This window comes from Coffea arabica, chromosome 8e (assembly GCF_036785885.1).
Source record: "Coffea arabica cultivar ET-39 chromosome 8e, Coffea Arabica ET-39 HiFi, whole genome shotgun sequence".
In the NCBI taxonomy this organism is placed as follows: domain Eukaryota; kingdom Viridiplantae; phylum Streptophyta; class Magnoliopsida; order Gentianales; family Rubiaceae; genus Coffea; species Coffea arabica.
This window is the reverse complement of record NC_092324.1, coordinates 45,212,278-45,223,330: the sequence shown is the minus strand read 5'-3', so window position 1 is coordinate 45,223,330 and position 11,053 is coordinate 45,212,278. Positions and strand designations below refer to the sequence as shown.

The window sequence follows — 11,053 nt, the reverse complement described above, 5'->3', positions numbered from 1 at the left end:
CTTGTACTCGTAAACGTTGAAAGAAAAAAGATGTTACAAATTTTTCCTTGCATAAATAGCGAGGAAAATGGCCATTTTAATCCTTTAATTTTTTTACTTAAGCTGATTTCATTCCTCAACTTTATTTTTGTCTAATTTAGTCCTCCTATTTAATCCTTTTTAGATCGCACCACCGATTAGAACCTTGCTGGCACAAAAGAACTAACAGTTTTGATTTTGTTTGAGATTTTAAAACGGTTTGGCTAATAGATGCCTATTCCTTAAGAGGGTTTTCAAATTACATATAGTTTGATAAAGAACTTGGATTTCCTTCTTAAAATCAATTGGCAATGAGTGGAGTGATCCATGTATGATTGGAAATTATTGGAATATTAATATGGGATATTCACTAATAAATATGTGGTGGGCTATATAACAAATATGTCCCATGTTATACCAAAATACTTCATCAGTTTAGCCACCAGGTGCCCATAACCATAATAGAGGTTTCAAGTGTTATTTTTTTAAATGTAATTAATTTGAAAAAGTATCTAAATGCAGCAGGGCAATGAGTCTGATTAAATTCAAATGGTAATTTTGTTGAGGAAGTTTCGGTCTAGCAGTTAAGGTGAGGCATTAGAAATTAAAGATTTTAGATTCAAATTACCCTTCCCTTCTCTACTTATTAAATCCCACCGCTTTCCTAATAGGGAAAAAATGGCAATTTATGTGTACCACTCCTTAGAAAAAAATCCATACTTTATTAATCATTTTTCAAACAGGAAAAGTCTGAAGTAACGATAGTTATGGTAACAAAACTATTTTTACCTGATATAACAGGTAAAAATACTTTTAGCGACCATTTGATGACCTGTTGTACTGGTCATCTAAATGAAATAGTACCTAAAATGGTGGTTAGTAAGTTTTCCATAAAGAATAGTAAGTTAACTCGATATATTAGTAACTTTTATGTCTCAAAAAGTAAACTTGAATAAATATGGAACTAACTTTGTTTTTTATGAAGTAAAATATTACTCTATATCTGAAACTTAGTTTTTGGAGGGTAAGTTTAGTTCAAGTAATAGTAAGTTTTTATAGATTAATAGTAAATATTGTTGATAGATTAGTAAATTTGGTTAATCATCAAAACTTAATAGTTTGTGGCATAAATTTACTATTTTACTTAAAGAAACTTACAATTGTACGTATCATTTATAAATGTTATATGTTCGAAGCATTTTAAATATACTATGAAAACTTTTTTTTTTGCATATGACCTTATAAAATATGTAAGATAATTTGTCATATTTTAAATTTTTTATTACGGGAAAATAAACAACTAAGTTCCCAAAATATTTCACTTTTATTGTTTAAAAAATCTCAACTTGTTGGTTAAATTCAAAATAATTCGATTGTCAAAAATAGTTTTTCTCAAATTAACTTTAATGATTGGATGTGAGATACAAAAATGGTAAAATATCCCTCATACATATGTCATGGATATTTCCGACTTTTAGTAAAAAAAAAATTTTGTTGTTAAAATAACATTTATCATAGTGTACTAATTATTTTAGAACCATTTTATAGGTGAACTAAATATAATTTAAATTATACAATAGATTATACATGCATGTGATTTTCATTTATAATTATTGGATCCTATTCTTATGAACAATCTCCCAAGGAAAAAAATCAAGATCATACTGATTTTCTTATATTAATTGTTATACTAATTTTGTCATTTTTATTATTATATTATTTCTCATTTTGTTTAGGCCTTAACTCTTATTATTTCTTGTGTCTCAGATGTAAATTTATTAAAACTTTATCATCTTACTATTACTTTATCAAGAGTTAATATTTATGTATAAAAACTTACTATTACTTGAATTAAGCTTACTCTCTAAAAAGTAAGTTTGGGAAATAAAGTAGTAATTTATCTATTTAAAAAGTAAGTTTAATATTTATTCCAACTTACCTTTTGAAGTATAAAAGTTACTAATTTTTTACTGTTAACATATTATTTTAGATAGAAAACTTACTTTCTTATTTTTAAGTGTTATCCTATTTAGGTGGATAGACCGATCAAATAATCAAATGGTCGCTAAAAGCAAATAAAAAATAAATCGAAAATGGTAACGAAATTTGTTATCCTATTTATGTCTTAAAAAGTAAAATGAAATAAAATTGAAAGTTACTTTTTAAAAAAAATAAATAAATTACTGCCTTTATTCGAAACTTTCTTTTTGGAGAGTAAGTTTAGTTCAAGTAATAGTAAGTTTTCACGGATTAATAGTAAATCCTGTTGATAGAATAGTAAATTTGGTTAATCATCAAGACTTACTAGTTTGTGGCATAAATTTAATATTTTACTTAAAAAAACTTATATGAAACAAGTATTAGAAAGTTTATTTAAAATAATGCTAAGATTTTTTTGTTAAGGATTGAAACTTAATATTATAGTTAGTAATTGTTGGTAACGTAAATGTATAATATATGGTTGTATGTATCATTCATCAATGTTATGTGTTTTAAGCATTTTAATAAATGTATGTATCATTTACAAAGGTTATGTGTTCTAATAAATTTATTTTCTAGGTCACAAGCATAAAAGTTAAATTTGTACTAATGTGGCATAATCTTTGGAAACTATAGTAAATTTACCCATAGATTAAGTTTCGTGAGATTCAAATATATTTTGTATCATTTACAATATGGATTTATATGCATATATATATTTTTTATCAAACTTACTTTTAATTGGCAAATAGTATGTAAATTATTATAAAATGTCATTTTATAATAATCATATTTTTTATAGGTGAATGGTATATAAACTGCTAAAATGGCCAATTTATAAATGCTAAAATCTAGTTACTTTATGGCATATATTAGTTTGATCAACTAAAAAATTAGCGTAATTAAGTGTACGTTGGTTGTTGATTTGAAATTTGCACCCTTGTCACTATTTCGTTATTTCTACCACAAGTTTTTGTGATCAAAGTAAAACAAAGTCAAATATTTTTACCTGATATAAGTTGTATTTATATTTAGTAAAAAATTAATAAACCATGATTACATTTCATAATTTCTAATGAAATTAGTAACATTTTGTAAATAAATTGGAATAATTTGTAAAATATGTTATTTTTTTGACAATATAATTAGGGGTGGCAATCGGGTCCAAATCGGAGTGACGGGTCGAGTTGAGACCCAGGTATAATAGATAACTGGCTGACCCGAACTTGACCCCCCAACCCGAAACGGGTCAGGATATCCGACCCGAATCTGAAAATTCCAGGTTGTCAGGTTGGCGGGACGACCTGAATGACCCAAAACTTAATTTTAATTTATTAATTTACCACTGTAATTTGTAATTCACACAAGACTAAGTGCCTGTTTGATAACATAAAAAAGTGCTGAAACTGAATTCATTCAGACATTCAGATGTTATGGGTGTTTGATAAATAAAAATTCACCTGCTGAACTTATTAAGTGGTACTGAATTTGTATGTATTTTTTTCAGCACAAGAATCGTAGTTGAATGCTTAATTTGATAAGAATCAAGAGATTTACTTCAACTACTTTATCTTATCTACCAAATATATCCCTGTTTGTTAATTACATTCAAAATCCTTATCTAATTAAACAACCTAATATTTCCTATTTAAAATCCTTATCTAATTAAACAAAACAACCTGATATTCTCTATTCAAAATTTTTTTTTAACAATAGTATTTTTTTGCAGTAATTTTCATCCACAAACATTTATATTTTGATATATATTTTTTTTTGTGCAGATAAATATTATTTATGTGATGCAACTTATCCACACACACGTGGCTTTATGACACCATATCGAAATATTAGATATTGGTTGTCTGATTTTCGAAATGCTTCTCGTCCAATATCAAAAGAATAACGCTTTAACCAAGCACATGCAAGATTGAGAAATATAATTGAACGTGCTTTTGGAGTATTAAAAGCTCGTTTTCCCATTTTCAAAACGATGAAACCATACCCTTTTCCCACACAAAGAAATGTTGTCATTGTATGCATTGCTCTTCACAATCATTGTCATTTTCATACCTAACAATTTTAAGTTAATTAAATCATAGGTTCTATTTCCTTTTTGGATTAAAAGATAGAAGGGCAAAAGTGTACAATTTAGCTTCTTAAGCATTAAGTTATTAATATTTATCAAACAGTATAAATAGATTCAGCATTAAGATTCAGACATTCATATATCTCTTTTCAGTACTTAAAATTCAACAAATTAATTATTTCAGTATTCAGAATTCAGAGTTCAGAATTCAGAATTCAGATTCAGTGTTATCAAACGGAGCCTAATTACATAATCAAGTAATAAAAATTTAAATAAATAATCCCAAACCAAATATAAAATAAATTAAAAACATCGTAAAAGTGTTTTGTTCCAAACCAAATATAAAATAAATATAAGCAGTATAAAAGTAAAAAATAATATAATACATTATTTGTCCAAATATAATAATTTCAACTTCAAATAAGTTAAATAAATTCATTTAGGATTAAGTGATTAATGCCTTTGAAACAAAAAGAATAATGTAGGTTAGTTAGGTAAAAAAAATTTTCATTCATAAACAGGTGATCGGGTCGTATCGGATCACACATGGTTTGACCCGAATTCGACTCATTTTCATTTCGGGTTCATCGCATGCGACTCGATTCTGACCCAAACCCGCGAAACCTCAATCCGAATCAATTAATTTCGTGCTAGGTTCATATCATTTTTTCAGATCGACATTTTATAATTGCGACCCCTAAATATAATCAAAAGAAATTTGCAGCATAAAGAAAGGATGATGGCATACGTATAAATGTGAGCAACTATATACATATCACACCATAAGTTTTCGTTTGATTTGTTCAAAACATAGGTAATATATTCGTTAGTAGATATAAAATGCATATTAATTTTCTACAAATGGAAAATACAATTTCATATATACTAACTATTAACAGAATGTGTAGTTTGAACACGATCAATTGAACGCATATTTCGTTTGTTTAGCTATCATTTATTTTGTTACTTAGGTTGAATATTTACATTTGAATAGAGTATTGATATTTACATATTTCAATTATTCTTAATGAACTTCAATTAAGTGTCAATGACAACAATTACTAAAATATAGTTTTCTTAAATTTTTTGATGCTGTTAATCATTTGATGCTGTTAATGTTAATATGTTGGATTACTTCTGTTAAATTTGTAGGGATGGACGAGGTCTTGATTTCGTTTATACAGAGCTAAAAGAGCTATTTCTAAAGAACGATGGGATCAGGAAACCAGAAATCGTCTGGTTTGTTCTGGGATTAGGCGATAATCCTCTCTCTTGTAGGATTTTAGTTTTGAAAGTTTCCAAATTATCCATTCGATAACAGAAGAAGCGGAGTCGGTGAGGATCCTTCCTGGAACGCGGATAAACATAACCCAAAGCAGGGTTTGGAGAGGATACCCCCGCAATAAGGATCTCACTGGTCTTTTGTCGTCTATCTATTTTAAATTGGAGAGTTGGTTACAATTTCTGGTTAATATCATGACCCGATCGAAAATTAGCTATGAAAATAACAAGTCAACAACACCACACCACCAATGCATAGCAGGAGATGCCTTGTATTCCATCCATGTAACCATTAAACTTGTTACAAAATCAAGAAAAGATGAGTGAACCAAGAACTAGACCAAACACCTATCAGCTAATCTCGATCATCACTTCATCCTCACAGGTGAAATTAAATCTTCAAGAATTAAAATTGTCAAGCATAAATCACCCCAAAAAAAAGGTTGCTTAATGAACTTCATAAGGCACAAGAAAGTGCTGCATATTTGCTATTCTCCTATCTTACTAAATGTGCTTTATATTTGAAGAGCAGAAGCGGTATTCTCCTGAGTGCATATGACAAACATTTCTATATATGCTGCGAGACTAATGGGATATTCCTGTGATAAAAGAAAAAGTGATCCATCCATTGTCATTTTTTTTGTGCGGGATTGGAAAGTTGAGCTGCTTGGTTCTTCTATGTCCACGGATGCAGGAATTAAATGTCAATATGATGCAGGTGCCTAGCTAAATGTTTGTCCCATTATTCAAAGTAAATTCTCTGGACTCTCCCTTGTGCAGCAGAGCTTACGGGAGGAGACTATGTTACACATTCTATCTTGTGCTTCAGAGCAGAATCATAAAGTGCCTCAGACAAGCAATTGCCAGTGCTTGAAGCACCAAGTGCCTCAGACAAGCAATCTTTTCTTGGGAAGGCGGCAATACCTTGAGCCAGAAATGCATATACTTTATGGTCCCGTTTCAGACATGCCCATTCAATAGGCTCATTGGTCCTGGATTCCACAGGTTCTACAATGTTACTAATTTCAATAGCACGAGTAACAGTGGACATCTCAGGGAACATCTTTAAACAGAGTTGCTTGCATATTCCATTCACAATCACTGCATAAGGTTAAAAGCTCGTAAAAGAAACAGAGATAAAAGTACAGACAGCTTGGTAACACCTCAATTTCTCTAGATTGATCAAACACAGAAAAGGTTGACAGACACGTCCTCAAATTCTTTTATTTTTCCCCCACCATAAGGCACAGATTGCCGCCCTGCACATAAACTTCTCAACTTTGATCACACAGAGAGCAGAGTTGACAGACAAGTGCTCAAACTCTTTTCTCTTCCCTGCTTTCTTTCACTTAATCCGTCCCGGTGAGATATCCAGTCCTGAAAAAGAACATGACTTTCAAGAAAAGCATATCTGGAAGCGGAAGTAACCAAATGATGACAAGAATAACACTAAAACGTATGCGTGCTTCAAGCCCCTAAGCTTTAGTAGCAGAACAAGCCATGTGAGAAACATGTCTATAGTAAACCACTTGTACCTATTTTAATGTGAGAAACTTGTCTATAGCAAACTGTTTCCTATTTTGTTTCAGTTACCCTTGAACCAAAAAGAAGGGGGGGATTCAATCCCATGTAATATACCATCCCAGACATTCATTTGTCCCCTGCAGATTCCAAGCGTGAAAATTCAAGCATCATAACTAGAGGCTTTATGGAGACAAGCAAAGCACCTAAACACACAGGTACTTGGTTAACAGAGCAAAAAATGCCACGGGAAAGTGAATGTCATGCTTATTTCTTAGAAGGAAATTGCAGACTATTAGTATAGCATAGCAGTCACAACACTTCCACAACACATCTTCAAGATTTGCTGAGTATTGTATAACACCTAATATCGTTACCATAACTATAGGCACTGTAGCATTGTCAAGATCAAATGCTAAACTTCACAAAATGATGAATGGAAACTGATTTATTATGATTAAATGACAAAATTAGCTAAAATATTAATCAAATGAAAATCAAAACTATAAATTCTTCAAAATTATTAAACCTTCCCTATTTCATCCTAAAATTCACGAAAAATCTGTCCAAAAAACATATTAAGGCATGCCAACAACAATTCAGATTTTGAAGGGACAAAATTGATTGTATTTTCCTAATTGTTATGGGCCTTAGTAACATTAAGCCAAAATTCGAGGGTTAAACATGCAATTTCTGAAATTTGTTGCATGCATGTTACGAAGCTTTCTTATGCTTCTGCAATTTCTTATCCGCAAGGTTCTGCAAGTTTCCATACCGCAACTTTCTTTCCATTTCAGGATGCAGACATGTTCACCAACTACCAGGATCTTAACTCTCAATTATCAACTAAATCAAAAGCTACATTTTGTTGCAGGATTAAAGCAAAAATCTGAGCTGACCGTCAGGGACAAAGGGAACTAATCAGCAAAAGAAAAAAAATGCAGCAGGACCTTTCTCTGCAAAATCACATTTACAAGCTTTCCGTAGCTCTCGGCTATTCATCACCTAAATCTATCGCAGAACAATGAACGAAAAGGGAACTACAACATGCCATTTTGATAAGAAAAACAATTCCATCCCTCTAGCATCAAGAACATGAACTAAACTACCCAACCTGATAAACCCTCTTTCTGAAACAAGAACATACAACGCAGGAGCAAAGAATCTGGCTTGACTGAGATAGAAAGAGGGAGGCCTCAACAACTCGAGCGTATAAAACACAAAAGAAAGACCAATGCAACATCAAAACCTTAGGTTTCCTTTTAAAATTCTGGTTGAAGACTTTTTGCGAGAAAATTATTTCAATCAGTACCAACCTACCCCATTACCGATCACTGGATTGAGAGCAAGAGGAAAGGAAAGAGGATATACAAACGGATACTTATGCATATTTTAATAGAAAATAAGTACAGAATTCATTCATCAAAGCTGTCAACGGATACTTAGGCACATTTTAATAGAAAATAATTGCGGTAATTTTTATACATACCGAAAATTAATAGAAAAGAAAAATCAAAGTCTGATTTATGACTTCTAATTTTTAAAATTTAAGGGGCAGCCAACCAGAGACAATATGATAACTAACAATTAATGTGTTCCATTTTTCAAGTGGGAATACAAAATGAAAGATCAAAAATATCTAGAGAAAAAGGACAAAACCGTTTTCCAGGAAATAGGTAGTCATTGTCTGCAAGTCATTTCTACTGATTTTCATTTCTTAGTATTGAATTGCACCGGCCAAACCCACCCTTGAGGGGGCCTTAACTTCCACGTTTTGCAAAACAGCCACAACAATAAAGGACAAAAAAATTAAAATCAAAGAAAACAGCAAGGACCTCTATTTTGTCGGTTGGAGGAAGAATCAGGACGCAGCAAATTCACAACCTTAGATTCAAGAACTTAAAGCTCAAAAAACAAAAAATATATATATATATATATATATTGGAACACCAGAAATTAAAAAGGCAAAAAATTCAGAATCAAGCAAAAAAGGAAGATAGGAAAACATCCCTTTATGCAAAATTGAAGGAGGTATATTAATATCTTTTCCCTCTCTGCAAAATTTCAAGTTATATTATAAGAAACTGATGAAGCTGCACTCATCCCATCACCACAAACAAGACTGGAAAGAGAGTATTAGTGCTTCTCATCTAAATATGTACATCTGATTAAACCCAACAACAAAAAAAAAAAAAAAAAAGCTACAAAAACCCATAAGACAAAAGGGGGGGAAAACAGAAGAAGAAGAAGAGGAAGAAAGCAGGTACAAGGAAGATGAAATCACTGTCTCTAATATGATTATTTAGTTTCCAACAGAAGTAGGTCTATTTTCAGCCAATCCCAAGGGTGATCTTGAGCGCTGTTGTCAACTGACGAGGGTGATTTCTTTAAGAGCTGGTCTCATCTCTGGCCGCTGAATAGCACAGAGTAGCAATCATAACACACAGATTTCTCTTTGACATTTCACCAAACATCTTATATGCATTCACAAATTAATCACATTTAACTTAAACGCCTAGTCAAGTCCTAGATGCTTCATATGGCTATTAAGCATGTTTTACCAGTAGACAATCCAAACTACAACCAAATCAAGGCTAGATGTTTCAGTGGACATTTTCAGCCCCAAAATTGCAATAAAATCTTCAAATTCTCAGCCTTGATTTCGCAAGAAAATCTTGACAAACAAAACAAATGAAATATAAATAAATTACAGCAATATAATCAAACAATTTCAAGAGGACATGATGGGCTAACCTCGTCACTGCTATCTTTGATTGGCTACCACCGTCGAAAAACCCTTTTGTTGTGTCTGCATTTGGCAGCACCCAAAAACAATCTATCGATGAGAAAGGATAGAGGGAAAGTGGGAACTGAAGATGAAAATTTGAAGTGGGAAAATTTATTCGCTTGTAACCAAGAGAAAGTGTGGACCAAAGTGGAAATCTTTGCCTTCAATCGTATGTTGGAACTGAGAACTAAGTAATAAGAAGGGAGATGACTTTGACAAGATGATATCCGAAAGTGTTTCAGGAACCCAAAACCGTTTTTAGAAACTGGTAATTTTTTTACTTAAATATGAACATTTTTTACTTGTAGTATTGGTAAGTTTAATTCAAAAATAAGTAATTTTCGTCAAATAATAAGTAAATTAAATTACTCAAAGTGTAAATTTCTATTTCTGACAAAAACTTATTTTTCAGGCATAAATTTACTTGTTTTAATTAAAAACTTACTAAATTTAATATTAATTATTTTAATATAATATTTCAAAAGTCGCTAAAAATTTGGATCTGTCACTAAAGGTAATAGAAACCTGTAATAGTAGGTTTCTCTAACATCGTTACCATAACTATAGGCACTGTAGCATTGTCCTTTCAAACATTATAACTGCTATTTACATCAGAAAAAATGGGTGGACTTATATTATACATATCTCTAGGAGCATACACTTGGCGTCAAGCCTTTAGTTTTTTTGCAAAGTCAGCAGACTTTTGGACAACTTTCTACTAACCTTAACCCCGTGAGAACTCTCAAAAGCCTTTAGTTGATACCTCAAATCTAAAATTTTTGCTGGATAGCTTAATTAAGCCACGGACTTGTTTGCTCGGGTCCTGATGGTATATACCAAATTAAATACAAACAAATTGAGAGTAAAGATGAGTCTTTTTTTTTTCTTTAGTTTGAGGGAGATTCAAAACTTCCCTTATGGATGAGAAATGAATCAGGGATCCCACATTTAATTGGTTAATTTCCCTACTAATTGAGTCAAGTCTTGAGGAAAATAGGGAAAAAAGGTTCCTTAACTTACCTAAAATATTATCTCCTTATGCCAAAAATATGTAGTGAAGACTAGATTCCTAGATTAATATTGAAATTTGCACGATCTACTCCCTACAAACAAATTTGCTTATGCCAAAAATATGTAATCAAAACCCGCATTCACATAACACCTCCCAAATATGTTGAAACAACAAATTATATTGTTCTTCGCTGGGAAAGCAACAAATAGAGCAGTGACTCAAGAATTAGAAATAACACAATCAATTACAGGATTAACTGTTACTTAATTTTTTTTTCTCATCATGGAATAAAATTGAGACATCTGGGGTACAAATATATATATTTGTGTAAAAGTTAAGGCCCTTACTTTTAAAGTAGCGAGTACTA

At 31.3% G+C, this 11,053-nt stretch overlaps 1 long non-coding RNA gene across 1 annotated transcript; it reads right to left on the bottom strand.

The window, feature by feature from the left end:
* Window positions 1–6,394: 6,394 nt before the first annotated feature.
* Window positions 6,395–10,041, bottom strand: LOC140012558 (uncharacterized). Its single transcript, XR_011819741.1, has 2 exons — window positions 9,641–10,041; window positions 6,395–6,742 (listed from the first exon to the last, which is right to left on the bottom strand). It is a non-coding gene; the product is annotated as an uncharacterized lncRNA (long non-coding RNA).
* Between the last annotated feature and the right edge of the window lie 1,012 nt (window positions 10,042–11,053).